Consider the following 28,000-nt stretch of genomic DNA (forward strand, 5'->3'; position numbering starts at 1 on the left):
ACTTGAATATATTTTAATTAATTACTTACTGCTTCTACTCTTCTATTTTCCTCAATCTATTACTAATATATAGATAGATATTTTTAATGATCATACTTCCGCCTACTTCCATATTATAGTCTCATAACAATATATCTAATTTTGTTAGCATATAAACATACAAGTTACTACGGTTATTAGTTTAAGCACGTAATTAGCTATTACTGTCAAATCATAATTGCTATTGGCATTGTGGTCTTTGAACATGTCAAAATTGACATTAGACAATACATCTGCCCTCCGCCTTAGGGCACAGGTGCTGATCCCAACCCCGAAATCGAGTCTTGCAGCGAAAGTGTATACACCCCTTGTCGACGTATAAACGCGCGCATTGCACGCGGCGCACCACTTGAATCGCGAGTACGTCAACGTGCGCGCGAACGTTGCGCTCACACGCAGACTACGCATCCGTGTCTTGTGTCAGTGAATTTGAATTTCGAATTGTGTTTAATTTTTTTTTCTTTTTTATTTTCCGAGTGCTGCAGCTTTGATAAGTGGTAAGTTTACTTTTCTGAAAAAAAATGCCTAATTTAAAATAGAATAAATTATTATTGCACTTTTACAATAAAATTAAACTACTCGTATACATAAATAAATTTTGCACAAAAAGTATCTATGAATAATTGAGATATATTAGATAATACATATTTATAATAGGTATATTATTGTCTAACTTAATTTGATTTAAATAATTTTCATCACTAAAATTAATCACCAAACATCGCATAGACCACTATTCATTTAATATAATATCCTTTATATTTAAAATATATTCAGCTAAAATTAAATAAGAACGCATAAAAATCTATATAAAAAAAAAGGCAAAGCAACAAGTTTAAATTTTTATTCATTACTTTACGTCTTACTATCATATTAAATCTAATCAAGATTCAAATCTTATAAATTTACCGTCGGTTTTAACAACAAAACAAAATCTTATATATTTAAAAAGCAAACCACGTAAATTGAAACTGTACTTGGAGCGTGTTTCAGGGAATCTGCATTTCATCTCAGTCCGAAACGCCTTATTTAGCATATCGGAGGAGTCTGAGAATTATTGGCCAAGTTAATTCAGTAGTAGTAATCCGGAACACGGCCTCACCTAACTTGAACCGATATTATATGCGCAATTAGAGATAAACGGCTACAATCCAAGCAAAAACGTATATGCTGCATATGCAAATAAACGGTGGAGTTTATAATAAATTTTCTCAGACCTTAAGGCAAAATCTCGCCTTTTAGATTTTCTGATCATATACTTACGATTAAATAATAACTTTTTTTCCATTTAAAGGATATATTAGTGTATAGTTTTAGTTAGTGTTCAATAACTAATTTATAATATATGTATTCTTCGCTTATTGTTTGTTATTTCTAGTACCTTAAAATAAATATTTTTTAACATTCGAGTTATCTAATGCAAGAATCAAGTAAATCGTGTTATAAATATTATTAATTTATTAATAAATCAATTTGGCGCAAAATATTATTATATTATATTACAATATATTGATTTTTTTAAGCCACTTCTCGTCACAATTTTTTACATATTATGCCAAAATGTATCCAGGTCTTTCCTATTTTGTCTACATATGGGTAAATTTCAATCTGTGATTTTTTTATATGAAATTAATTTTGCACTAGCTGCACATCCAGGATTCGCCCTGATTGACCCGTGATAGTAATAAAAATAAAACACAGATTCGTGCTCAGTAGCTTTCAGTTGTGAAAATAATTTATGAAATCGATACAGTCATGTTTAAGTGTATTAAACGTAATATACGTTTAAATTTAAATAGATACAATGGTTAATTGTCTAATTATATTTAAGAAGCAAGTAAGAAAAATGTTTTATGGTGTCTTGTAGATTTGGGTATGAAGACTTTTTTTTTAATTATTAAGTTAACTTTAACTTTAACGTTAACTTAGTTCGAATATAAAAACAACGGTTTTAACTTTAGTCATAAAATTAAAACAGATTAATCATATAGGGAAATACCTTTCCACATTTCGCGTAGGGAAATAATGAATGTAATACATACCAAAGTTAAATTCTTTAAGCTCATAGAAATTCTGTTTGCAAACGAGTTCGTCATAAACAAATTCATAACTAGTCTACTTCCAAGATCAGCAACCACCGTGCACGTCTCGCATCTTCGACCACAAATTAAATTTATATTCCATCAGCGAGCTCTATGTACAATACCGACTATACCTATAAATGGGCCGAGATTATCTAATTCGTTTTCCTATATCGATAGGCATTTGTGTTGCTATTAGCGCCGATTCGATACGACACTTCATTGAAATTCGACACGAGAGAAAATGCTTTATTAAAAATCGATCCATCCACTATAATGTGTCACACAAATCGGATGCGTCCCCGAATAATCACTTTCTACGTCACCTGTGCTGGCAAACTTTCACGGAAACATGCGTAAAACGATTCGTTAATCGATTATCGTCAAAACGGTAACGTGAATATGGAATAATACATTTCATATTTTGATTTAATCGATTCTAATGAATTGTCAATTTTACCAGAATGGTTTTATGGACGCTGTAATATAACAATGTTTGGTATAAAACTTATATACTTACGTGGTAACCGTTATCGTATTTAGCTGCTGGCTAAAACAGCTTGTACACGGATTAAAGATATTACAAAGCATGAACTTAATTCGAGATCAAAGAAAAGCATTAAGGTAATTGGCGTCCGTTATTTTTTTAATGAAACATAACACTGTATAAGTGTAACGTATATTTTTAGATAATATCGATGCAATGGAGAAAATCTGTCGCAACTTTAAAATTGTATGCATGTTCAATTAATAAACTGAGAATGCTTATGTAAGTAATTTGATGCACTTTTTTGCTTTCCTAAAAACATAGTTACATAATTGTACATATAATATTTAATCCTATTTTGAACGACCCGTTTCGTTGTTGTGAGAAATTTAATATAATTATTGTTGATTCGCGATATGCCCTCATAACTTGAATTGATGTTAATCAAATAACTAAATTGTTAAAAACTCATAAGTGTCAATTTTATATACATAAACTAAGTTCGTTAAATTATCATATCTATTAAATAATCTTAAATTCAATCTTCTTTACAAAATTAATTCGGCGCACTCGTGACTTTAGTACCAAATTTAGAACCAGGCCATATAATACTATGATAAAGCTATTAGTTATGGTTTTTGGTTTGCTTCCCTTAAATTTGTTTCTCTTCCTATACTAACGGTGAAAATATCATAAGTCCGTGCAGAACCGTATCACGGAGTGTCGTAATAACAGACTGGACATAAACTGCGAATGTTAAATTTATTTCCTCAGCTTATTTGAGAAAATTGCCAGCTAGTGATAAATAGATTTTATGGTTCAGGAAGTCATTGAAATTGAAATGCGCGGGATTTTCGCATACAGTAAACTTTATGTGGCATTTAATTTTATTTTGATTAGCTTGGTTTTGTGGTCATTTCTGAAGTGGCGGAAATTTTACCATTGCGTTTCCCAGAAGAAAACGCGTTTCATATTATTATAATTTTTTTGAAACTAGATATATTTGTAACATGTATGATTTATGTTTGTAAAAAATAAACCAAATAGTTCTAGAGATTTCTAAATTACAAACGTACTGCATTAAATTCTTTCTTTGTGTTTATTGCAATAACACCTTTTTAAAATTCAGTTCTATATAGCGAATTCAATTTGTGTTTCTTTATTTCTTTATTATATATTATACATATAGTAGGTTACATATTTATGTGTACATATATAGGTACTTATTAAAAACTCATTCATATTGATATATTGAAGTAATCATTAATTAATAATCAATGAATATGATAAATATAATTCTCATACTGTACAAGACTTCATTTTCTTTTATAGAGGACTTGCGCTAAAACGTAAAACTTGCTTTACCATAATACTAAACATATTGCGTTTATTTCTTTATAACCACATCCAGTTCTTTCAAGACTATTGCTTAGTGCATATTGTTTATATTTGCAGATATTTTGTGTTTACCTTATATTGGGTTTAATTATTGGGGGCTTTTTCACTTAGATAAAAGGTATTATTTTGGACTGCTTTAGAAAACAGTATGTTTCTCATAAGTATGTTTCATTTTAATTTTACTCGTTTCTTGTAGCTGAAGTATGTTTATGACATCTTAACACGCAATATTCTAATAGTGTATATCTGTCTATTTGTTTTTTACGCTATTACGACTAAAACTGAGCACCGATTTGAATGGAGTTTGGAGCGAAAATAATTGAAGATCCGGGTGCAATCATATAAGTAAAAATCAAAGATGAAATATTTTACCACTCGTTTTGTTAGCGGGTGAAATCGCGGGGCGCAAGTAGTGTCATGATTAACATATTTTCTTCTTCGTGATAAGGCTAAAAATAGAGAGCAAGTTTGTATCTAGTAGTACTTTAAAGTTTAACGCCCAGTTGGATTAAAAAAACATGGTAAGGAGAAACATCAATTTATTGCGTAATAATATCTAATGATACATTAACTAGTGGTTATTGTGACGAAAATATGCCAAAGTAACACTAGAATGATATTCGATATTTAAGAATTATATAAGAGATATATGTACGTATGGATAATTCATCCATTGTAATTGGATACCAACTTGCTCGATATTTCGATGGCTTTCAGCTGTCTAATTACATTAGCATTCCTAGGAGTGCTTTAGCAATTTTTTGGTGCAGAACGGCAATGTCGTGGTCACCGATGGAAAAAGGCTTTTACTGCATTGCAATAAGGTATTTTAAGTGAAATAATGAGTTGAAAGTTGTTACTGAGTGTAGCGGACGTGATTGAATCTAAGAAATCCGAATCCATCCATGATATAAAATAAGCATAAGTAATGTAAAAAGTATTGCTTTTTAAGAAGCTAATATCATGTCTAATAATCAAGCAACTTAAGCGATTATATAAAAATTCAAGTAATTATAAATAATAGTACTATTAACTAGCATAAAGTAAAAGTTTAGTTGTGCTTGTTAATTTTTATAAAGGCTTCTATGAAAAAAAAGACATAATTTTTATCACAGAGTGAAGCAAGATACACTATCATTCCAATTATAACCAAATAAGAGAAATTATATCCAACAATGTAAACATCAATCTAGTATATACCATGACAAATGAAAACCAGCTGACGTTAAGCATTTCTATGCGATTGGCGAACTTGTAATTACTTCCGTATTTACATCACACAACAATCACGAATAGTTTAAATAATTAAACATCGCCAAAGGTCGGCGCGCAAAAAGTACAGCAAATCACGACTAATCGAATGAAAGTAAGTAATTTGTTAACCATATCCGTAGCTCTTATACGGCGTGGTGGAAGTACAAAGCGACCAAATTATTGTGACTCTGTATCACGCAAGCTTCATTCATAAAAACTTCCCATTTTTTCCGGGCACTATTACGAATGAATGGGCTGTAATCTTTGATGTTAAATTAGTTTTGTCTTCGAACGCTTTCGCTAACGCAATATAGAAGGCGATTCGGCTGTTTCGGCTAATGTTTTGACTTTTGACACGCCGCTTGAAGGCGAAAACGGTTTAATTTGTTTAAATTGCCCCTTTGTTGCGGTGATTTAAGTACATTTGTGGGTGATTCATGATCGAGTACTCTTATTTTATAAAAAAAAGAGAAATGGACATCACGTCCAGTGATACAAAACGGAGTTAGATTACATGACTATTTGAATTATATATTTTCAAATTAATGTGCACATTATATGTATTTTATGTACTTAGGCGTTTCTCACAAATTGTTTTATATAACTGTAATAGATGGACATAGAAAAATATGCTGGCTATTTTATAAGAGACGTAAATTATTGTCAATTACAGCAGTACTATATTGCAAGATAACCGAATAATTAATTAATCATTACACATACACGCGTATAGTATTGAATAAAGAATAGTAGTGAATAAAGAACATTGGGAAATTATTATTGTATTAATTTGTAATGCAGGCCTAAAGGTGTTATTTGGTAATGTTTTTGATTATTCATATGAATGGAAAGTAAGCATATATGGTCATAATAATCATTCTTTAATAACCTTAATGTAAAAATAATCCATTCATAATCCATCACATTATTGTGAATTTTGACATTGAATCAACGGACCTCACATGTATGAGGTACATGAGGTACTTTTGTACCTACACGCAATCAGAAGCTACAATCTTAAAATATAGTATGATACGTAATTACTTAAACTAGTTTTTTTTTTTATATCGAACCCTATTAAGGCAGTTCTTTGTATTATTATCGTTAATATGATGATGACACTCTCTTAATAATACACAAATAGATATCAATACTTTCTTTAAATACAATACAAAATCGTTAAATGTTGATAAAAAAATAAAACAAATTATATCACATGTTTATTGACTTGGACTAAAGCAATGTAACCTCTAACTATGCTGAAAATTGTAGATGTGAAAGCCTATCCCTGCTTAATATGAGGACAGACCTAACATTTGATATAAAACCAACTCAACAAGATCGAAGGTCCAATCCTCACTCCGTAGACTACGTTTCTTTGAGTGTGATACTTGGTAAGCAAACAGTGATGCGGCTGCATAAAAAATCCCGACACTCAATTAAGTACAACAAAGGTTGGTGAAAGTGTTACATTCGAATTGCGAATAGTATGTATCTAATTACCTAATTACCTTTGCAAAAATTAATCTGTTACGTGATTACTCTCTCCTCGTGGTTTCTAAACACACATGCTCTCGTGACAAAGTAATTGAACAAATGTACCATCGTGATCATTTTAATAATGAGAAAATTTTATTTGTTTTTCTGAGTAATCTTTGCTGTGACACATTTTTCTACAGTTTCATTCGTTTGTCGATTACGGCAAATTAAAATTGATGTAAATTCAAAATACTTTTTGGCAGACATATGTAGGTTCTGTACACATGCAGGTACTTATGTATATTATTTTAAAATTAACGCGAAATGTTATAAATGGTGAGCATTAGAAATCCTTTGCTAATTGAAATTAAATATAAGGTATACTCTCCGATCACACTTACTGAACATATAACAGTAAAAGATTTTGAATTGATTGATTGATTTTGGTATATATATGAATAATATCATATTTCAAATGTTAGTGAACTGTAGCTATGCTAAAGTTAAAGAAAGAAAAGAAATCTGTTCAGTTTCTCGCAAATTCTTCTCGGTACAGGCGACATTTAATGATAACTGGCGTGTAAATCTTACTATACTTGTTAATGTTGACATGAATACAAAAGATTTGAATCTGATTTTAACTAGAAAATGGTTATAAAAGTAGATGGTAGCTAATACTCGTATTATTTTAATAGAACTCTCAATTTAATGCTACTACAGTTACTTTATCTATATAGATATTCGCTGGCAACCATTGTAAAGATCTTTAGACATGGCCCCATGCTGAGAGAGAATAAATTGCCGAAATAATGCCGTAGGGATACCGCTAACGATACTCTCCGTGTGTCTCATTACGTTTATTTATACAACCATTTAATAAAATTGTACTGATATATAGTTTTATTAATTAGATTCTTCTAGAACTCATATTAGAAAAGACGAACTGATATCGGCAATAAATATTAAAATATGCAACTCCACACCAATAATTAACAAAAAAGAAGAAATATACATAATTCTATCTACATAAACAATTCCATAGCTATCATTACTCGATCAGATGTACATAAGGCCGATTGTATACAATACACCACGGTTAGTATTATTATAAGCGTTTAATTACAACAATTATTTTTCGAGAGTCTTTGTTCACTTATAATGGGGTATCGGGCGTGATAATCTGCAGACAAATCTTGAGATAAGACGAACAAGCGCTACTGTAAGGTCGATGACACCATAATACAGCTTTACTGAGTGTAATTATTATTGACTTTAAAAATATTAGTATACCACTATTTGAATGAAGGTAACAATGCTGCATGTGTTATTACTTATTTCTGTATATGGCATCGAATCATCACGAGGTTATGCGCAATGAAGAAATTTTTAATCCGTAGAAGGCATTGTTATAGACATTATCATTTAAATTACATGTGTTTATAATGGACATGTAAGTTATTGTTCTCTGGTTGTATGCGTAATAAGAACGTGTGTTAACCAGACGATATGTAAGTATAATGAATCTGTTTGAATCCCTTTAAAATGAAACAAATTTGATTTCTATTATGAATTTGTAAATGATTTGTAAATGAAAGCAATGAAATCGTCCGACATAATGCCGTTATTAATGAAATAGCTGTCGTGGGACTGAAAACGTGAAACAAAACGTCAATACGTAAAACAAAATATATGAACACAATATTTCGTTTTAAAGTGCATTGTTTTACAAATTCACAAAACCGACACGAGTTATTAGCAGAAAAAGTGACAACGAGTGGCTTTATTGCAATAAGATCATTAAACAAACATTTAATTCAACAATAATTTATCCTAAATTCCTTTCGTGGCATCATTAGAAAGACCAAGTGTAATATAATTGCACATCTCGATTCTAAAGCGGTCCAGAGTGAATGAACACTAACAGTGTCTATTTTTCTTCACATAAATACGTAAAACAGGATCACATGCACCTGCCATTCCAACTATAGCTCGATACCGAAACATTCTGTATACAATATACAGTATAATCGGTTTTATGCAGTTTACCGCGAAAAAGTAATATGGCGGCATTTCCTCAATATTCAGAATTATATAAATCTAACAGCGTTGTTTTACCGTGTTTTAGACGTATATGTTAAATATAATGTAATAATATGGAGAATTGATTGGTTATTAAATGTATAAATGAAGGTATGAGTAAAATTATAATGTTGCGTTTATAACATCAGATAATAATCGAGAAGTGTGTATGTTATATTATGTTATTTGCTGCTGTTTCAAAATCCGCTAAATTGATTTCGGATTTTTTTAAACAGATGGATTATAAAATAATAATAGACAAGTCGCATTCTATACCTATATGTTGTAGGTAATTGTTTTTTTCTTCATATGACCCAAAAGAATAATAATTTCGTTATATAACAAAATCACAACATTTATATCTAATTAATTCATGTTCCGATTTTAAATGTAAATTTGAGAAAGTCGCGATTCATATCGCCAAAAGTCGTCTAATATTATTACTTTTTTATTATTTTATAAAATTATTATTAAACCCAGTTTTTGCCACATAAAATGATCTCGATAACACGCAAAAGATTTACATGCAATAACCATAATTTTTTCTTCCGGCATTAAGTTCTGTCCCCTCGTATAATATTATCAACGGATGATTATAGATTTTCCCAGCGATTGATAAACCAGCGACATTATTATGGATGCCGTGGGATCGTCCTTCGGAATTATAGGGATATGGTGACTGTAATAGAAGCCAAGTATTGGGAATTGTGTGATAATATAAGATTATTTACAGATTCTATTGCAATTTTAAAATCATAATCATAATACGCATGATTTCGAATAGTGTGTTATTTATGTATTATTTCCATAAATTCATTGTACAAGTTATTGACAATAATACTGTGGTATCATAATCAGTACCTTATGTATATTATTGATATATTAATTAATAAAATCTAACATTGATTTAATGAGTGATATCAAAAACTTCACAAATTACGGATTTTTTTCCGTAAATGCAGTATTATTTTATTCCTGATCAACAGAGAACAAGAACAACAACAAGAGAGCCGAGGGAAGCGATGAGTCTTAATTCATGTCTATAAAGTCTCAGCAATGCGGTGATCGGCCAGTAGTCAGTTACTATGTTTTTTGCTTTATAATCGATCCTAAAGACAGCAATTCTTTAAATGGTTCTTTTAGATTGTATAACATGTATAATAGAACTTTAAGAATGCAATAATTTTAATAGATTTTTTTATTTTGTTTTTTAGCATTACGAGACTAAAATCTGTGAATGAAACAGTAGGTACAATGGTAGCGGATAACAAATGCCAACTTCTTTTATAAAACTCTTGTTAGATTAGCTTGAGGCGATAAAAGTACAATAATTATATAATAAAAAAACTATAAAACACACTTTAATGAGATCAACAAAAAATGAAGAAAAAAAATCTTGTATAAAACCTAGATATTTTGATAAAAAAAAAGATAAAAAATTGTATATAATATTTTCAAAAACTTACATGGAGCATTCCTCTACCTATAGTCAGTGAACCTTGATAAGTGTACAGAGTTTGAACGAAACATGTCCGTTAAATGTGGGACAAAACCGATTCTAAGGAGTCGGTTGTATACAAATATACATATGAAACTATTAGAGTGTTAAAATAGCCTAACGATGACGATATAATCAAAATTTGCATGCATTTCATTACCATACTAGTAAGCTAATAAAAACCAATCTAATGCATCCAATTAACGTACTGGACACGTCATCACGTAAGTAGGTGCTTCCTGTTGATAATAAATACGAAATAATAGCAAGGAAATACACGTCACAAAATGTGTAGCGTGCATAAAAGTAATTGACACATAATACGGGCATGCAATAAGTACTTTCTACAACTGTAACTCAATTGCCGTGCTCGTTTTGACAAATATTTCACACGAAATATATTGCATCTTTAACAAATTACTCATTTAATTTAATACTAGCTTGTCCTGGAATGACGCGGAATAAAAATTAAATGTCATTGTCCCAACGTGTCATTCTATTGGTAAACGAATTAAAATCGGTTCAGTGACTCCAGAAATTATCCCCTACAAACTCACTTATTTTATCTCTGGTATAAATAACGTATTGATAATTTGGTATAATATTTAATTACAGGTCCTAAACGATATAGCAACGTATGTATGTCAAATTAGTTTTGTAATAATGTTCATTTTACTACCCACAATTAGACATCAGTGATACATTGGTATTATTTAATTAAAAGTAAAAAGCAACAATCTTAATAAACTAATATGAATGAAACGTTATTATTAAATAAACAGAGGCGCTTTCCTATTTTAGAACAAACAGAAGCTTACGTAATATAGTGCGCAGTTAAACTTAAGCGCAACTAATCACAATCATTATGTCTATAATAATAGCTGATAACGCGGTATTACAACTGCACTGAGTAAGGTCGCTCATAACAAATAGAAGCCCACGAAACATCATGCGCAGACCCTTCAAGCATACGCAATGACTAATCATAATCATAAACCATGATCTGACACCGCGCAGCGCGAAAACTGCTCGTTATGCGATTCAACTAAGAATAGGATCGCCATAATATTGTGACTGTAAATTGTGCTCTAAATTCAAACCAATGAATAATTACGTACAAGCCATTAAACATTTCATTTAAATTTGATGTTATATCTTAATATGCAAAAAGGTATTTGTAAGTAAATCGTTTTTTAAAATGTTATTTGACACAAAAGGGTCATTGACGTTCCCATTCTTAGATGAATTGCACAGTATAGCATTGGCAATACGCACGGAATAAGGTCACGGCCACACCATTCATTCACAAGTATGTCACTGCATGACGCTACGCAAGCTTGTACAAACCGTATTCGCGATATAGCCTATTAATATTAATGCTATGTCTGAAATAAACCACGCAGCCCGTGTGAACTTAAAATTAAAATATCCGTAACGCGCGCGTGATGCGTTTTATTAAGCGCCTAACTGTGTCGGCCTTGTTATGTTTGGTCCAAATTGTAGCGTTTTTCGTGAATGGCCCGTTTGTCGTGCTAGTTGAGTTGTCATAAGAGAAGGAGAATTAATAAAACATGGTAATGAAGCAAGGATGTATACAAATATATTGTGATATGAAACATTTTAAATGTGAGAATCGGACACTGTGTTATATGTATTATTGTATTTTGTTCGTTGCGAAGTTCGAAGACCTGTAATCCTTTTCCTTTCGATTTGCATTCGCAGAGGTCCTGTAATGATATATGAGCATAAAAAAACAATAAGAGTAGGACATTTAAAAGTTTTAGGTAAACCTAGTGTTAAAATGTCTACTGAACATCGATCGAAATTTACGTTCATACAAAGTCAAATAACTGATCTCAATTTGATAAACCATTCTTACTTCAAATCAAACTACAAAGATTCCTTTCGTTTTCATGCTTCACAGTTATAAATAATATAATAAAGCAAAACAAATTGTCTATTCCAACTACACTGAATCATACAACTGTGATAGTTATTAAAAAAAATATCAAAAGCGTAAATTAGAAAACTCAATACTCGGTGTAAAAGATCATTGAGATCGTGAAGTAAAAAAAGAAATTATACGCGAAGACGAGATTTCAGGCTGCGCATGTTTTTGCTAAACCCAGTGTCGAGCTATTAACTCCACTCAAGTCTCCGTCATCAAGTTTTTCAACCCAGTAGATTAACGTCTTTATATTTATGTACGCAATGCATTAGTACATAACTAATTGGCTCTGTTACGCATTTGTATACAGTATGTTCATGAAATACGAATGATATTAAATGCAGCATACATAGTCAGGTCTCTAAATTAACACTGAAGATTGATATTTCATCATATGATTATAATTTTCCTGGATATTTATTAACGCCATAAAATTATTGAAAATGAACTGCTTTCTTCTGTCACTAATCCTAATCAAATGTTATGCATAGTTATACGTTATGTTATATATTATTAAACGAAACCAGACCAAAATAATATGTTCAAAGTTTTCTACACAATTGTCACAGAAAATTTTAGAGCAACCTGTATACGAATAAGTAGTAAAAATAAAAGGATTACTACTGTAAGGTGCTTGCATTGTTTATAGTTTAATCCGAACATGTACTGATTACTTTATAAATGTTCTACATCATTGTTGTTGGATCTTTTAAAGCAATTCAGGGAAAGCAATTTATGTCATTGCAAACATACATGTTTCAAGGAAGGCTTTGCATCTAATGACCGAGTAATTATTATTGTCTAATTGCAGAGAGCGATACTCTGTCTTCACTCGTCCGTATTGGGTCAACGGAGCGTAATCGAAGCTTATTATGTTGAGAAATTATTATGTTAGTTGCTTGATGGTAAATGGTTACCTACCACTTGTATTGATTGTATTAGACATAGTGTCGGTTTTAAATCCAACAGTTTATGCAATTTTTTTCTTTGTTTTTATTGTCATGTTAAATTACAATTAAAAAACTGTTGTACAGATATGTATGTATTTACACAATTGGTACAAATAGCAACAAAGAGATTTCAAGCAAAGTGAAGAAAAAGTTCTCAATATACTTTTTGTACAAAATTATCACAAATTAAAACAATTAGCTACCTTTATTGTTTTACTACTTTCACGTTATATGTACTTTGTATGTAAGATGAATGAACTCACACACGTCATATTTTAATCCAGTTTAACTTTAAAAGTGTTCGAGAATGTTCGAAGTGTAATGAAGAGTCAAAATATAAACACAATTCGCTTACATTTGGACCATGCAGTGGATGAATTAACAAAAACACAGATTTATAATTAACGACGCGTAGAGGAGCGAAGACAGGGCGGAACAATTTTATTGTTAGCGAGGAAACATTCATTTTATCTTATATTAGCATACACAGATCTTGTTGTTTGCTTTTATGGTTATTGTTTCATTAAAAATGGTAATAACATAGATATACAGTATTTCCGAACTGCTCCGTGTCGACGTTAATAAAGCTTGAAGGTGTTAAATTAACATGGTGTGTTCGCGATTTGTTTATAACAGGTCTATTCATAAAGATATTTGTTAATTTCATTTCATTCTAGGCTGAAAATTACGATAGAATAAGAGGTCGATAGAATGAAAATTACTTCTTTCAATCGATTGTAGGATGAAGCATATTTTGTTTAGAAAACAATGTAAATGTTTTTCTTGTACCGTTTTGAACGATTTTACAGTGAACTTATGATTCACATTCACATGATATTTTCTTCCACTTTTTAAATTTTGTTCTGTGTTTTCTGTTATTGCTACCGTCGGACCTATATAAATACAAATAATGATACCATTTATTCAAACTTCATTACTTCAAATGCTTTTCAGTAAAGAAGTAGCTTATAAATTAATAAGCACACATCAATAGTTATTTCATGTCCTTAGTTTAATATACAGGAGATTTCCATCATTCAAACCACCGTCGGCAAGCCAAAGTAAATAGTTAAGACTTTATACAGTTCTAGTAATTTCATCTACATTTCTATCTTAATAGTTGTTATAAGAAGGTACAAAGAAATTAGTATTCGGATGGTATACGAGACGACCGAATTTTTCTATTCAGGTGTCTGGGTCGAACTATCTGAGATCAAAAACTTTTATTGTATATATAAGATACTTTTATAAGAGACTATTCTTTTCTAGACTATTATTTGTTCTTTTAGACTATTTATAATATTATTCTAATTATTAATAGTTAATTTATTCTAAACCTCAAAATGTCACATCACACCTATTAAGAAGTATGTTCGAAGTAGGTATTTTAATACAAAAGATAAAACTGTATTTACAAACAACATTAATCTTTTAATATTTTTACCAAGAAATGTTATCAGTTTCATGGTTATTTTTGCATGATTATTATCGGTAAATAGTTAAATATTGTGTTATTTAACAAATGAATGTAAATACAGTAAAAAGAATGCAAAATACATGCACACGTATTAAAAATATTTACTTTATTTTTAGTTTTTTTATTAGGAGAATCTTTAAAACTCTTGGAAATATAGGAATCATAGGGCACTCCAACAAAATAATCAGAAACTCTATAATGTTAAACTTCAGAAATATGAATACCATAATCTGAGTCGTAGTAAGTGTCAAATATTTTGCGTTTTATGTGACGTCATGAATTTTATAATATTTCAAATAAACATATATACAATACTAGCATACCCGGCCAGGCGTTGCTGTGGCTGAGTAATTGAAAAAATATAGTAAAATTGGAATAATTAATTGAAATAAAAACTATCCTATACCTTAAATTGGACCAAATTACTCATAAAATACCAAATTGCATTAAATCGAGTTGGTGAAGACTTCATCGGGAACATACATCATGACTGAAACTTTATATATTAAGATTACATACGTTCACCGTATCAAAGCTATGCAGTATATAAAGTAATATTATAGTAAACTGAGCGTGGGATTGCTACAAATTGATTCAACGATAGTAATAATACGAATAATACGTTATATTAGAAGTCTGAAAAAACATTTATTGTATAAGTATTATCTAGCCCCTACAAATAGGTGTACTAATTAACAGATCAAAATTTCATGCAAGGTTTCATAAAGATTGAATGCGTAAGTACCCAAATCTGAGGGCATTTATAAAATTAAATTTGAATGCTTAATTATTCAGAATTTACAGTTAAAAAGTAATTACTGTTATCCGAGGCGTGAAGTTTATTTTCTTAGCGAAATATTTAAGTTTGTTGAACTGAGTGCTAATAGAGAAATTGGCTGTGGGTTCCACTTGCACCATAACTAAATGATTAGCAACTGATATTACGTAATTCATGATTTAGTTTTGTCCATATCAGAACTTTGCGTGTATGAAAACTACTTATTATTTATTATATGTTTTTTAATATTTAACTCCAGAATCAAAAATTAAGATCATCTTTTCTACAAGTAAATTCACTGACGTTTCTGGGGAAGAGGTACGGAGTGGCCATACTATAAAATGGGACAAAATGACAAAAACTCCCTATCATATTAAAAAAAAACCTTCGTTTTTGGGAACGTCGATAAAGATCGGTCAGTTGCGATGTAAAAAAGCAAACACTCTTGCATATTAGCAAAATTCTTTAAATGGTTTTCTCTGTTAATTTTTTTTTTTATTTATCATCACCAGCCCATATATATTCCCACTGTTGGGACACAGGCCTCCTATGAGGGTTAAGGCCATAATCCACGCTGGCCAAATGCGAGTTGGCAGATGTCACTTGTCGTCGAACTTTTGATTCTTGGACATGCCGGTTTCCTCACGATGTTTTCCGTCACCGTTTTATGGTCAAACCGTAATAAAAAAATTTATTGCTCATTACGTATGTACGTACGTCATTAAAATAATCTTTACAAAGAAAAATTGTTATTCATAGCGATTCATTTTCATATGTTTTATTACGATCACATGCCTATACCAATGTAAATATTCTGTCATTAAATGTTTCATTACAAGTATATTATGTAGATATATGAATTTATTTCATTTAAAACTTAACATGAATAAATAAAGAAACTGCATACAATGTAGGTTAATAGCTCGAAGTAATAAAGACAATTTACAATACCCTTCACACTCCACACCTTCAAGCTAAAATTAACGAAAGCGCTTTAACCGTATTAGCATAGGTTACAGTTTTACTGCAAATATCTAGACCTATAGAAAATTTTATATACTCCTTACTAAGTAGACACCTTAAACTAGTAATTAACTAGACAGGTAGGTTTCCTTTCCTTCTAAATGAGCATAATTAATTTTGCACTTTCATTTTAATTATTTTTTTAATATTTTTGTATTTTTTATTTATAAATAAATGTTTTTTTTTTTCTCTAATTAAATATATTTAGGTATTTGTGAACTGAAACCCTGTTTCGTTTTATTGATTATTCTTTTTTTAATAACTTATATGTAGAATTCTACATATTATATCAAATATTATATTAGTGGGACAACTTTCGATTACAATAAGAGTCGATACAACCTTTTAGCATACATAAACAAATATAAAACTCAAAATCAATACATTGAACCTATAAAGCAAAAGTGGATTCCCGCGCCTGTCCCTATAATGTATGTATGCATACATCTTCAAAACTACACAACGGATTTTGATAGGGTTTGTTTAATAGCTAGAATGATTCAAGAGGAAGGTTCATATGTATAATAACATTTGTTACTCTACTCCGAATTTAACGTGTGCGAAGCCGCGGGCAAAAGCTAGTAAATTATAAAATACAAAACCCTACGTGGAGTTCCTAACAATCTCTTTCCTGCCATTAATTCGCGTGAGGCGGAATCTATACACCTCCAGGTTCTCATTGTTGCAATTGTCTTCTTATTGACAATTTATTTCGATTGTATCTTCATCCGTTAGCATTGAAGTAAACGAGGTGTTTCAAACATCTTGCGACTGTGAAATAAATATTCAAAAAGGTATTCCTTTCATTTGTCTTACTTAAAAATATGTTTGTAGCCGTAAGTAAAAAAATAGGACTTAATTTAAGACTAAACTTAAAAATATTTAGAAGAAAACTCAAAACTCACAACATTAGTCTAATCGCAATTTAAATTTAATTTAAAAAATTTAAGTGCAAAATGTAACTCAAATGATCACCCATAACAATCACATCAGTATATTTAAATGCATATTTCAATAACGACATGAAAAATAATGAAGAATCTCGAGAGCTCATACTGAAAGTAAGAATCGATTGAAGTTATTAAACAGCAGTTAAGTACGTCCGTTATGTAATCTAATCGCTCATTAAAATTCCCTAGTCTATGCTTTTATAGTTAATAAGGATTAACTGTCGGGACCGTCTCCTGTTTCCCTTGGGATTCTTGTGGAGGAAGGTCTTATGGCCCATTATTATGCTGTATAGACTTACTTGTTTGGAGTTATTTCTTTCACACGAAAAACCTGAAGACGTAGGCACTTAATAATTGCATTCATGTGTGTCTATGATTAGTGTAGGTGAATGAATGTTAGGTGATTTATAATATTGGAGTTTAGGTTAGTGTGGACCATTTTAAATTGAATAAATTCAAAAATACTTGGTGATACAGAACCGACATATGTTATGAATTCTTTTTTTTATTTAATGCTATCAAAATTGCAACCTTAAAGCATTTGAAGCATTTATTTACAAATTAGCAGTCTTTTGATAAAGGTTCATTATGATTTCGTTTCTCCAAATGTTTCGAATGTTTAAAATATAAATGTCAAAATAGCGGACATTTCATTTATTTTGGGAACAATTACTCAATTATGTAATGAAAGTGAACGGTAATGTTAAGCACGAAATTATTAACTCAATAACGAAATGAAATTTATTCTCATTTAATGCTTTGATAACTTTCAATAAGAAAGTTTTTATTATTATGATCCTTTATTATAATGACGTAATTGTAACGAGAGAAAATATATCCGAGAAATATAATTCGTAGTCTGGCAATTTCTTTGACCAATTCCAAGGTTCTTAGCATGAATAAATAAAAAAAGAATATTTTATAAATGAGCCAATACTTATATCTACTCTTATTTTTCCCTTAAATTTAATTGAACAATAGATATAGATATTCAAGCACGAAATAACCGCAACGCCATATGAACGTTATTTAAAATAGTTATTTAAGTTACGGTTAGGTACAGTAAAATCAACACGGAAGGCTCACATCTACAATAAACACGTCGTAAGTTCGTAACCAATCGAGCAATTTGTAATGATAACGGTGCGTCTTAGCTTTGGCTGATTGATATTGACTATTGCTTTAGTTACAGTATATGCTTATAAAGCAATATGCTATTTTTGGAAGAATATATTTTGCAATGAACACGTTTTAGTTTTGTTGTCTTTGTTAATTTAAAAATTCCTTTAATGCATTATCAGAGAAAACAAGTGTGATAATTCTATTGCATTTACAACTTGGAAAGTGTACGTTTTTTAAACATTGTAAAACAATTAAAATTTTCTCATAAAAAAGCCTTTATGCATTAATTTCCGCATCGGGATGAAAAAATACATAGTTGAATAATAAATGGTTGATTCACTTTCGACGATGTTTCGATTTCAACGATGAATTCATGTTTTTATTTATATAGATTAAAGTTTATATGAATTGTTATTTAGCATTTTGGGAGAACGTGTTTGTGTTAAATAATCTTAAAAATTGTGTCATTATTTCAATCACATAAGTACAACTAATGTAAAACATACTTATTTAGCGTGAGAAAATGCCTGTAACTTCTAAATTGTTGACAATGGATAAATTTATTAATTTTAAAACAGCCTTTATTTATTTATAACACATTTAATTACATAGTCTAATCATCTTTATAGTGTCTGCAGTATGTACAATGTACAATGTATATTATAGTAAATTACAACAATTGAATTAAAACGCCTGCGCAAGGGCTTAAAGCACAGCACGCAAGCACAGGGCAAGTGAAAATGTGAGAACTGATTCACAATCCATTGGCTACCGATTCTAATTCATATTCATTCACTAAGCACGTCCATGACATCCTACTTGTTTCTTTACACTATGAATACATGACTATAAAGAACTACCATAGAAGTCAAATACGTCTGAAGTCGTAAAAGTGGCTTATTGGAATCAATAGGGTGGTCGTTCACTTTCTCAGCGTACAACGAAAATAATTACACAGGCTCACTAATTGTCACAAACACGTAATTGCGTATGTGTGTCGTGTAAATAATAACTCTATTCTGCATCCGTGCGGGGTAAATGAACCCATTTTACACATCAATACACTTGGGCATCTAGTGGTAGTAATGTATGCAAATTCTTAACGCCATCCGCTATGTAAATAGTGTTAAATTTTATTTATATATTTGTGCCGTTACCTCAAATTTAATATGAAAATGTGACGTCAATAGCGGCGGTGTGTACGCATTAAATATTACACATAATTTTGCATGTATTGTTTTATAAACGTATTCCAGTTATTGAAGCCGACAATGGATTTTGCATGAACAAAATCATTAAATTTGTTAGGTTATTTTTGAAGTATCACGTGCAATAGGGTAGCCATCGATTGGGAGTTTCTTTGACTTTTAAACTCTTGTTTAGAAACGCCTAAAGACTGCAATCTTTAAAAGTCAGATAAATTAATGAAGATGAAATAAAGTTACATATTATTGTTAATGCGCATTTACAAATGAAATAAAAATTCCCTAAAAATAATTTAAGGATTATTAATGTACAATAATTATTATAAGAAAATTTTCTATTAGAACATTATCAGATATAGTAGTCGTATATTCCGACAAAAAGATTTCATTTAAACGAAGGGCAGAATGTAAAATTCTAGAATTTTCCCGAATTTCCCGCTCCTGACAACCCTGTAACTGGCCAGCTACGTTTGAACTTAGCAGTGCGGTAGTCAATCCTCCACCGAATACTTATTACGACTTTTTGCGAATAGATTGCATTGTATTGGATACAGTACAACTAAATTCCTACACGTGAATGCTATGTAGTGAGTTAATAATGTAACTTTTCTCACAGTTGTGTGTTACAAAGAGACCAATACTTGTATTGAATGCATAAAATAACGATAACATTTACTGATGAATATAAACGTGTATAATTTTATTAATCGATATTATCCGATGGAATCTTCTAAAACGTTGTGTTTCAGAAATGCAGTGTTTATGCTCTTTCATTTTAATCACTTACTTTGACTAGTATCTCTAATTTATTGTTTTTTTTTTAATTTTAAAGGAAAACCTTAGCACATACTAGATTTTATATTATTTGTTATTTATCATAACTAAACTCTATAAAATAAGAGGAAATTTAATTAACACAAAGCGCATTCTATTCCCAGGGATATTTTATAGCGTATGAGATATTATAGCAGCCCTTAAACTTTTCAAGTTGCATCGTTATTACGCCGGTATTAGAATTGCAGAAGTATGAATATAAGACTATAAAAATACTATCGCTTTTTTTTTTCTTGTTGGTATTATAGCAAACTAGACGCTCGTCCCGGCTCCGCCCGGATATCAAGATTCATATTATATCCCAAGGGATCATTTAATCGGGATACAAAGTACTCTATCACCCACGCAGCTCACACCCTGTCTGTATAATAAATTTAATCAAAATCCGTTCAATAGTTTCAGCGTGATTGACGGACAAACATCAAAACAAACAAACTTTCTCATTTATAATATTAGTGCGATAACATATTGTGATATCTTTTTTAATCTCTTATAAACTAATACTCAGATCTAACGAAATTGCTTAATCATTAAAATAAATGATGCTGTAAGTATATTTCGACAATATTTAATTTAAAAAAAAATGCCCTACGCAATCATTTAAATATAATATTGGGAATGAGATTGAACATTTTCTGGTATTTTCTTAAATTTGTACTTGCAAATTTGCAAATATTTCAGTCTCCCTTCCCTAATTATTACTGGGAAATTCCAGAAAAAGGGTTGTCTTTTTTTAAGTTACTATATTATATAGTTGAGGTTATCTCAAAGGAAGAGGAAATTTTATTATGACACAACCCGTAGACGTAGATTAAACAAAGTGTATTTCTTTGGATTGCTTGGAAGAAATCGCTCACGAGCGATAAACCCGCTCATTATACATACCTAGCAAAAGTTCTATACTAATTTGTTCCTATGTACGTATGTGTACAATTAAGAGTATTTGTATTGTATTATATTCCTAATTTTTCCACCACTAATGCTAATACTATATATAATATTTACTATATTTCATTGCCAATTTCATCGAGTGATACTTAACCCGCTTAGTACCATTAAAAAACTCAAACAAATAGAAGAGCTCTCAACAAACATGACTCGTGCTGTTTGTATGTGTATAAACAATCAGACAAATAGACCAAGTCTATAGTCAAGTACGTTAAATTGATTTTAAAAATAACACTAAGTAAATACCGTTAATTATTCTCAAATACTTTGTAGAGTAATTCTTTTCATGTGGCTTTGTAATAGTATAATAGTATAGTATTAAAACATATATTACAAAGTATAGTATTATGTTCCCTTGGACTTCGACAAAAGACAAAACAAAGTGGACAAAAGTCGGGAGTGCGAGACAAGACGAGCGTGCTAGAAACAAAAAGATTTATTAATCTATCTTCACATTATCTACATCAGAAGTTCCCGAAACAAATGATGAATAAAAGTATGGTGGGGAATCCTACGTGTCCGAGAATTTAATGTTCGAAGGCGTGTGATATCTGCAACCCACTCTTGGTCAGCGTGATGGATTTTGGCCTGATGAATACTGAATATTTTAAGAAAATATATTAGGTTAGCAATTCTATTTGACATAATTTTATATGCGCTTACATGCTTTGATTTTCCACGTGATCCAAACGGATAGTAAAAAGGAATTTTCCGGTTGGTAAAAACTATAAATCGCAATTTATTATTGAAATTATTATGTGCATTCGAATGTGTAATCGTAATCAATGAATAAACATTTTTATAAATGAACGCGTGTGCGTGATCTCTTTTATTATGCTCGATGTTTTTAGCATATAGCTACAAAATAATAATAGAAGCATTATAATGTGACAAAAAACACAATGCTTCTGTTTATCTAGTATCCTATATAATCCTAACTTTCTATTGCTTTCTTAATTTTTGTTAGACAATTATTTTGACCAAATATTATGATACTATGATCGAATTTAGAAACATCCTCGTTTTTGGAAATGTAATTAAAAAACACAATTAATCACAAGGAAAGAAAAATAAGTATTGTCTATAATACTTTATATAGCGACCTATAAATGCATAGTAATTTATTAGAATTTTCCGTCGAGATCCATAGAAATACTTCGGTAAACGCAGTCTAAGGGGAAAATCATTATTTACCTACATTTTTTCCAAGAATTAATAGCAAGGATTATTTCAAACACCGGATCCACAATTCATCAATACTTTGTTAATGGTCAAGTTACGACTATGAATATCTATAAAAATCATTTAATTTACAATTATTTATAATAAAAGATAATAAAACAATTATACAACGTTATAATTATGTTAGTTTTTTCTTATATGCATTAATATGTAGGAGTGTCTTTATTAAATGTCATCGTTTATTAATTTTTTAATTCCATAGTTTTCACTGACCTGTGTTATAAACATATTCCTACAAGTAAACGAAAAATTACCTAAAGCTTTTTCAACAAGAAGCAGGCTTGGGTAATTGATTATTCACTTTATTCCTATTAATATATATTTCGATAACAATATTTAAATTTAATAGCAATTTAGAAGATTTTCTTTTGCATAATTTATTATAACTATTACCTACTCGCTATGGCTATTGCATTATCTCTTGTAATGAACCGTTCATAAGATTGTTGCGCTTTATTAGAAGCACGGTTTATTTTATGTTAAACATAAATATTTTCACAATATACTTGATAACATATTGTAGTAATAAATTTTATAATAATAGTCATTATCATATAATCCAATTTATGGATTAAATCTATGATAAGGTTCACTTACATATATTTTAACATTTAATCAATCTTTCGTGACATTTGTATGTTTCTAATATTGAAATTATATTTTTTCAAAACTTATCATTTAACACAAAAAAATTAAATCCAGAAGAAGCGATGTTCGATAAGCTGATGGGTGTTTTCAACAAAAGACAAACATATAAAAACAAAAGGCAGATTTAATATATAAATCACATAGAATAAATATCTAGCTTTAGACTCCCTTGGAGTTTTACTTTTGAGCTCAATTGATCCTTGGTTGGTTCTTTATTATAATTTAAGAAAAAAATTCTAACTTTTCAGGGAATCCTGTGATTTTAAAGAAAATAATACGGAAAAGATGTCTTATGTCATCTATACATCTCGTATTTTATCTACATAACACTATTTTTGCTAATACCACATACATGTATAGATTTTTATACTAAAAATTGCCTATGAGTGCTGTGTTTATTTACAAATCCCTAAGGGAACATTTATAAGGTGTAAAGATAACCTATAAATCATTTTATAGGAAGCGTTTCCCTTGCGTGTTTAATGCAACTATATTTTATTAATTAGTTCCATTTATTAGTCAGATCTTATGAATGGGTAATTTGTAGGATGTAGAGATTAAACTGGAAATTATAATCTGGATTATTTCCTTTATGTAAACGAACAGGATTGATTGTAGGCCATGATTGGCCTATAGTCCAAAGATAGTCGGATCCGTTGGTCGGAGAAAATCTTTGTCATAGTGTAAATTATAATTTAATTTTACTCTTCATTTTTGATTATTATTATTTTCTATTTTTTTCTGATATAACCTTGGTAGGAGAAATAACATATAACGTTTATTAGCACTTAATTAGTATATTGTAGAGAAAGTCAACATAATTTATTTAGTACATTCGATTTTACGAAATTGCCAATTAGTAAATTCATTAAGCACTCGTATGAGATGTGATAAGATACATTTATTAAATTCAAGAATTTTTAATGCATTTAAAATTTATTCATGATATTATTTGACCTTTGAATCTCACGTTGATTATAAGACTTTCAATTTCATTTTGCGGTTTTTAGAACGATACATACGTACTTAGTTCTATCTGTATGTATCTATATTTCTTACAACACTATTGAAAACTATAGACGCGGAAACAATGTAATTAAATCATCCAGGAAATGATTAAGAACATTAAACTTATGCAGAAAAAACGGCATAAAATTGGCCTGCGCAAATCGAGTGTGATGATTTAGTCACGTTAAAGTTAAATTTACCCATGTTATGTGGTTTTTGATTAAAATACGAAATACGATTCATTTAGGTTAAATATTAATAAAAAATGTGTTCAAAATTAAACAAAAAATATCCTTGAGTTCTATTGTGATTCTTATTTGAATGATTCGAAAAGCTAATATGATTATTAGTATTTTGGAGGTAGTAGGTTTTCGTTGTAGATGCGTTATGCTTAATAGCTACATGCTTGTGTACAGAACAACTATGTTTTATGGAAGGTAAATAAAATTTTATTTAAGAAAACATTTCCGAAACACTATTTTATGTGCAGGTCGATTATAAATCATTCATCATTTCCCATAAAGAAATCCATACAAGGAGGAATTTCTCCTTTGATTGGATTTCAACTACTAATTAACGAGGGGTCCATAGTACTGCACATCATTACCTACGAATATTCAGGATATTAACTATAATTAAACGCACACAAAATAAACGCTTCGCATTCACTTAATACGACCATAAACATGTACTTTCACTGCAGTAATTATTAATTAGTAAAGATACCGGATGCATCAGTCAAAGTTGAAAATGTAATGTCCGGTTGTTTTGCTGAATATGCAATTACACTGGTTTTAATGTTTGATAAATGGATGTCTGTGAATATTTGAGTTAACTTTTGTATGATTTTTTATTGTTTTTTTTTGTATGGTCGAGTAGATCTATCTTTCGTGACCTGAAAGATTCCGAGATTAAGCATTGAATTTCGCTGGAATCTTCCAATTATAACGCTATAGTATATTTTATGCACAAATGTAATATTTTCTACCATTTTATATATCAAACTGTGCATTTTTTTTTTTAATATTTAATGGCTTGGGTCAAACTGTGCAGGTACATGTGCGTAATGTTCATAAAAATATGTTACTTAATCTCTGGTTATACATAGGTAAATAATAATTATATTTATCTGTCATCTTATTTTCACAGATAATTAATTGTCCGCCTTCGTGTAGAGCATATTGTTTATGACGTTAACACAATGTTGCCAGCGTGTAGAAATTCCTTTGTATTATTACGTTTGTGTACATACGTTAGAAACAAAATTTATTTATACTTGCACTCATATTCATAGTTTTTTCAAAGTCGATTTTTTGTAAAGATATTACTTACACATTAATTCCACTTAAGATAATTTAACAAAATACTTTCAAGGTGCTTCTAAAAACCATTCATTTTATTGCAATCTTACGTGATAATGGTGCGAAAATATGTGAGTTCATAAAAATATTACTTCACAAACATTTTATCGAAATGAAAATATTTAATGAACTAAGTATTTTTTCCATCGATTATAGTAGATTGAAATATACTCTTAGCATCATAATAATACCTGTGACATTGCTTATTTATTGTACAAATAATCATAAAACCACGAGTCTTGTTCTATGAATGCTTAAACAAGACTGGATAAATATTGGATATATAAAGTTATGCCTGCCTAACAAATTAATTTTTCTCAATAATAATGCACATCTTAGCAATTATGTTGACATACGCAAATCAAATTTTGATACTATGTTATACAAAAGTAACATTTTTTCATTTTCATTTCATTTGTAAACATTGAATGTGTGGACAGGCCGCACGCAGAGCAAGTAAATACTAATGTCGTATCATTTAAATGGTCTCCAGCTTTCTGCCTTATAATATCGGAAACGCGTCAGGCAGCGAATAATTGTAGTTTGCGAACGCGATCTGTTAAATAAAGTATAACTTTTACAAACTTGCAATGAATTGGTATCTAGCTACTTGGGTATTTAGATTAGGTTTGTTATTTATGCTTGGGGGTATGGGTTGTTGGTTTGCTGTGTTATTCAGCAGATAATTTAATACATGTTCGACTTTGTGTCCCCCGGTTTTGTCAGCGTAAATGAGGTTTTTGTTTAATCTTCATATTCCTGATGGAATATCAGAATAAAAAATAGCCTTAGCTTTTTAAATCGGATATGTCAGTAAAACTCCCGTCAAATTCAGTGGTTCCAGAGTTTCGCCGGAACAAACACACAGACACATTAACAAACATACGAAAAAATTCTATGGGCACATACAATCATAAGCAATTACTAAAAAACAGATATTTCATCACAAACGCATCTTCCAATTTTATTTATTGGTACACATAATACTTAACTTCGTTTACAGATACTAAGGGTTTTTCGTGTTATTTTTCATTTACGAAACAGGCCTTTTATATAAAAATTTGTAAAATAGATCTTTTTCGCAGCACGATAATATTATTTACAAATGCGTTTGGAATTGCTGTTGTGTACATCGTATTTCATACAGCAAGAACCTAAACGAAATGAATCGTTGCCATCGCAAATTACTTGTGTCTAATATGCAATTGTTAAACTGTGTTTATGTCTTTCAGATCACGAGATAACATCCTCTGGCGTGAACCGTGAGTACTTTACCTACATTCGATTGTTGAATTGGCTGCTATGAAGTATCAACGATTTATGTGATCGCGTAGGGTCAACTCTTAAATATTTGAATTTATTTTTTTTATTTAAGATTCCATCAAATTCAGATAGCATTTTACATAGATTACTTTAACACAAGACTACTATATCTACTCCAAATATTATACGCTAAAATTGAAACCCATTTCCCGATAGTCTAATTATTATAAATTTTTTAAATTAGCAAATTATATGCATAATTGCAATGCTGTGATTTCCTTTTTCCCTAATTAGACCTAGTTGTAATAATGACGTTTAATTACATCTAGTTATAACTAGGAAAAATAGGAAATACATACATACAATTTGTCAATTTTGTAAAAAAAATATAATAAATTAGTCCTATATACTAGTGCAAAGACAGCACGATAGAGTAGAAAATATTTTATTTATAAGTTAAAACTTATGTTGATATTTCGATTTTTGGTAAGATTTGCCCAAAAATAATATTTCATTAATCAGTTTTATCATATCATATTTTAACATAGCAACCCTACGTTACAAATGATCGTCCATTCGTGATGCGCTTTACCTACTTGTGCGGCTTTCAATGTTACTTATTAGCTTAACGTCAATTCGAGACGATTTAACACTTAACCTTTGTTTCCTACTGGGAGCTATTCATTTTAAATTTATTTTAACGCCAATATAAAATAATCATTACGATTAGTATTCACCTTAGTTAAATGAGCGTTGGCCTGTCGTAGAGGCGACAGTACCTAGTATTCTAGTTATTTTCTAAATTTCTTTTCCTTTTTAAAATGTTGAATGCATGCACGACAAGAAAACATAGACAGCATCTAATTGAACTGAAATTAGGATAAAAAATATGATATGATGACAAAGGTACCACAGATAATGTAGTTTA

At 30.1% G+C, this 28,000-nt stretch overlaps 1 protein-coding gene across 1 annotated transcript in view; it reads left to right on the top strand.

Annotated features, from left to right (window-relative positions):
* Positions 1-361: 361 nt before the first annotated feature.
* LOC119832230 overlaps positions 362-28,000 on the top strand; it is a 55,051-nt gene continuing 27,412 nt past the window's right edge. The window contains exons 1-2 of the mRNA XM_038355883.1: positions 362-536; positions 27,042-27,071. The gene's annotated coding sequence lies outside the window, so the exon portion shown is untranslated. The remainder of the gene's footprint in view (positions 537-27,041; positions 27,072-28,000) is intronic.

The sequence above is a fragment of the Zerene cesonia genome, chromosome 15 (genome assembly GCF_012273895.1).
Source record: "Zerene cesonia ecotype Mississippi chromosome 15, Zerene_cesonia_1.1, whole genome shotgun sequence".
Lineage (NCBI taxonomy): Eukaryota > Metazoa > Arthropoda > Insecta > Lepidoptera > Pieridae > Zerene > Zerene cesonia.